Source organism: Babylonia areolata, chromosome 10, assembly GCF_041734735.1.
Source record: "Babylonia areolata isolate BAREFJ2019XMU chromosome 10, ASM4173473v1, whole genome shotgun sequence".
NCBI classification, from domain to species: domain Eukaryota; kingdom Metazoa; phylum Mollusca; class Gastropoda; order Neogastropoda; family Buccinidae; genus Babylonia; species Babylonia areolata.
In genome coordinates, this window is record NC_134885.1 from 22,708,921 (window position 1) to 22,713,920 (window position 5,000).

At 48.0% G+C, this 5,000-nt stretch overlaps 1 non-coding gene across 1 annotated transcript; it reads right to left on the minus strand.

Annotated features, from left to right (window-relative positions):
• Window positions 1–4,581: 4,581 nt before the first annotated feature.
• Trnae-uuc (transfer RNA glutamic acid (anticodon UUC)) lies at window positions 4,582–4,654 on the minus strand. Its single transcript has one exon. It is a non-coding gene; the product is annotated as a tRNA-Glu (tRNA).
• Between the last annotated feature and the right edge of the window lie 346 nt (window positions 4,655–5,000).

Consider the following 5,000-nt stretch of genomic DNA (forward strand, 5'->3'; position numbering starts at 1 on the left):
CGAACCTCGTTTCCTCCCGAACTCTCTTCTCAAGGCCTGACTAAGCGTATTGGATCATATTGCTTTTCAGGCATCTGCTTATATTGTTTTGTATTGTATTTTTTGGTATTTGTATTTCTTTTTAATCACAACAGATTTCTCTGTGTGAAATTCGGTGGCTGAGCCGGGATTCGAACCAGCGCGCTTAGATTCTCTCACTTCCTAGACGGACGCGTTACCTCTAGGCCATCACTCCACTCTGTTTTAGCCACAACATATTTATCTGTATGAAATTCGGACTGTTCTTCCCCGGGGAGAGCGCGTAGTCACAGTACAGCGCCATCCGTTTTGTGTTTTTTTCTCTCTTTTTTTTTTGCTGTCCACAAATGTATTTGTTTTACTGTCAAAAATGGAGTTTTGTTCTTTTTTTCTCTTTATATAACCAGAGACAGCCCTTTTGTTGCCGTGGGTTCTTTTGGCGTACGTTAAGTAAATAGTTCACACGGAACCTCTGTTTATCGTCTCCGATGAGAATTACTGGCACTCAGTCAAGTGAAAGGTGTGGGTGGGTGAGGGGGTGGGGGGGTGGGTGGAGGGCGTGGGGGGGAGGGTAGAAAAAAAAATCCCAGTCCTTATGTGGGACTCGAACTCGTGCACACTCGCTTTCTAGCTGGACGCATTACCACTAGGCCTCCGCTGCACCGCTTGTGCACTAAATTTTTTATTTTTTATTTTTTTTTTTTTTTCGGAGAGTCAGTCTCTGCTGACGAATAAAGGCCTTTAAGTGAGGTGATGAGAACTTGACATACCACCCTCTCGGTCTTTTTCGACCACCGTCTCCTCACCCCAGCAGTACAAATCGACTGGATTATTATTTTATCAAAGATAGTTTCAAGCTACTGGGATTTTGAAGGGGCAAAGTTTGTGTTTTCCAGGGGCCGGATAGTTGTGAATAGTACTCAAGATCTTGTGTGTGTGTGTGTGTGTGTGTGTGTGTGTGTGTGTGAGAGAGAGAGAGAGAGAGAGAGAGAGAGAATGTGCGTGGAATGGGTCAGGAATGTTAACTGAGTGGCAGCAAAATGTTTTTCAGCGGATGCTGAGCCGCAGTTGACAGCTCAGTCTCCGCCCCCCCACCCCCGCCCCTGCCCACCCCCCCTCCCCCTCCGACGTCATCAAAGACGGCAACATCCCAAGAAGTAAAGCTGAGTGGCTGGCTGTATAGCCAGCACCTGAAGACCCCGTGATTGAACGTGTTGGTTCGTCACCCCGAAAATATGTCGCAGTGGAAAAAAAAGAAGAAATAAGAAGAAGAAAAGAAAAAAAAAGAAGGCAGGGTGCAGGGTGGAGGGGTTGTGGGGTGGCGGGGAGGGAGGCGAGGGGGAAGTGTTCGTACCTGGCGCTTTTCTTGGCTGCATACACACGCATGCCAATGCGCGCGCACATACACACACACGCACGCACACAGACACAGACACACACACACACGAATACACACACATACACCTCCTGTCTAATGTCACTTCAAGAGGAAAGACAACAACGATAATAACATGAACAAGAACGACAACGACGACCACAACAATTACTGCTGCTACACCCCATATATATATATGAAAATTAATAAGATTTTGAATAATCATCCATGAAATTCTGTGCCATGTTCCGTAGACTAAGAAACCGGATAGAACCTCAAAAGACTTCCTTAATTTAAAAACCCCTTGACTGCCATAAACGTATTACGTAGGTGCATAGTGACGTCACTGATGACGTCATCAGAAAAAGAGAAATAGCTCTGGAAGGCTGAAAATTCACACAGTTTGTCTAGAGTGGTATATCTCCAGACCATTTTCTCAGTTTTGGGATTATTGTTTTGGATAATGTTTTATGACCTGAAACACCACTTTCTGCTGTTTTCCCCCTGGCACTGAAGGGGTTTTAACGGCCAAACCGAGACTGACTGACACGTGGGGGGCGGAGACTGAGCTGTCAAAACATCCTGCGATAACCACCGTGGAATCTGTCTCCTCTGCATCGCTGGCAAGATCTTCGCCCGCATCATACTGAACAGACTGGTTGACCATGTCTCCAACACAGTCATCCTGAAGCACGGTGCGGCTTCCGCTCAGGCAGGGGAACATGTGACATGGTGTTTGCTGTACGCCAGATGCATGAGACGTGCCGTGAGCAGAACAAGGAGCTCCACATGGTCTTTGTAGACCTGACAAAGGCCTTTGACACAGTGAACCGCCATGGTCTGTGGAAGATCCTCCTAAAGTTCGGCTGCCCAGAGAGCCTATTCCACGATGGCATGCAAGCGAGAGTACAGGAAAATACTGACATGTCGGATCCGTTCCTTGTGGTAAATGGAGTGAAGCAGGGCTGCGTCTTGGCACCCACACTGTTCTCCATTCTCTTCTCTGCCATGCTGATTGACGCCTTCCAAGACTGTGACCGGGGCATCTACATTCAGTATCGCACAGGTGGCAAACTTTTCAACTTGGGTCGACTCCATGCCAGGTCCAGGGTGTTTGAGGCACTGATGAGAGAGTTCCTCTTCGCTGATGAGTGCGCGCTTGCTGCACACACCCATGAGGACATGCAGTTCATTATGGACAGGTTCTCAACCTCCTGCAGGCGCTTTGGACTCACTATCAGCCTCAGCAAGACCGAGTCCATGTACCAACCGGCTAGCTCACAGAATGCCAGTGCATCCCCTCCCCCCCTCCACCTGCAATCAAGATCAATGACACAGAGATCAAGTCAGTCGACAAGTTTTGCTACCTGGGCAGCACCCTATGCAGCAACGGAGCCCTTGATGAAGTGACGCTGCGCATCGCCAAGGCCAGCTCCACCTTTGGCAGACTCAACAACAGACTGTGGAACAACAAATGCATCAGGCTCAGCACCAAAATCAAAACCTACAGAGCTGTTGTGCTGACCACCTTGTTGTACTGCTGTGAAACATGGACGATGTATCGCTGTCACATTCAACAACTTGAGCAGTTTCACCAGAGATGCCTACGAAAGATCCTCGGCATAAAGTGGCAAGACAGGGTGTCCAACCTCCAGGTCCTAGAGAGGAACAGCCTGCCCAGCATCGAAAGCCTGCTGATCCAGTGCCAGCTACGCTGGACAGGACACGTTGTCCGCATGACAGACAGCAGGATCCCGAAGATGCTTTTGTATGGCCAGCTGAAGGAAGGACACCTTGAAGACAAACCTCAAAACCTGTGACATAAACATCGCTTCCTGGGAAACTGATGCCCTTGACCGCTGTCGCTGGAGGATGCTGTGCTCTAGTGGCATAAAGACGTTTGAAAACAAGAGAATACTGGCCATTAAGGAGAAGCGTGAGCGAAGGAAGCAGGGCTCAATTTCTGGAGACGTTTTCCCTTGCAACACCTGTGGGAAGTGCTGCACATCCAGAATCGGCCTCTTCTCCCATATGAGGACACACACCGACAGATAAGCCTGCCTGCCTACTCTTCCGTCGGACCGACGGGAGACTCCATCACTGAAGGGGTTTTAACGGCCAAACTGAGACTGGCTCTCCACCTCATTATATCACATTTGAATCCCATGCAGGCAAAGCAAGGCAAGGCAAGGAGTTTATTTCGTGTGCCCCCTGGGGGCATGGACGCATTACACACGTTCATCCTTTACACATATCCAATAAATACAAAGAGAGTCATGTCAAAAACAAGAAGTAGGTTCATTCGTTCAATGGGAATGGTTCATATGCAAACTCCGGGTATTTTTCTTTTTCATTTCCATTTTCTTCTTCTTCTTCTACTGCTACTACTACTGCTACTACTTCTATAGTAATGGTGATGGATGGAGGGAATTAATTATGACATGACACTGCTATGAAGGAAATCAGTGCAGTTTGAAAACTGTGTGCATGACAGCTTGAACTCTACGCTTCTGTTCTTTTCATACTGGTGTCAGTCAACCACCAGGCCCGAGAGCTTGAGGCATCTGTATACCGTTCGTCACAAGAATGTGGATGAGCAATACCCTCAACGTGGATGACAACTCGAAAGAGTAGTCGTACCATGCAGTCTTCCCGTTAATTTTTACTCTCCTGCTACAAAACACGCCCACTAACCAACAATGCGTGTTGTAGCGAGGATGATTGATTGGTTGATATGGATATTTATATAGTGCCTATCCTCGGTCGGAGACAAAGCTCTTAGCGCTTCACAAACACGGGGTCATTTACACAACAGGCTGCCTACCTGGGTAGAGCCGACTGACGGCTGCCATTGGGCGCTCATCATTCGTTTCCTGTGTCATTCAATCAGATTTCAGGCACGCACTCCTACACACTGAGACACACATGTAACATTTAACATTTTACGTGCATGACCGTTTTGTTTATTTACCCCGCCATGTAGGCAGCCATAGTCCGTTTTTGGGGGTGTGCATGCTGGGTATGTTCCATGTTTCCATAACCCACCGAACGCTGACACGGATTACAGGATCTTTAACGTGCGTATGTGATCTTCTGCGTGCGTATACACACGAAGGGGGTTCAGGCACTGGCAGGTCTGCATATATGTTGACCTGGGAGATCGGAAAAATCTCCACCCTTTACCCACCAGGCGCCACCGAGATTCGAACCCGGGACCCTCAGATTGAAAGTCCAACGCTTTAACCACTCGGCTATTGCGCCCATGATGATAATGATGATGACATGTACTGTTATTATTACCGTTGAATAAAACCAGTCTTACTTTTTCCCGTTGCATTCTTTTCATCATCTATATAGCTCCCAAAAGCCCTTTCATTTTTAACCCGGTGTAACAGTTTCAGACTACCCCACTGCCGGGTTTTATCCCGGGGTCATTCTGGGCTAGCCTCGAAAGATCTTTGGGAGTAAATAAGTGACCAGTCAAGATCGACACATGCCCCCCACCCCTCCCCATCCCCTACATTGGATTGAAGTTGCCCCTAGTGTAAGGGGGTTTAATCAAGCCATTGCAAAAGAAAGGGGTCTTTCTGAACTAGCTTTTGCTGAG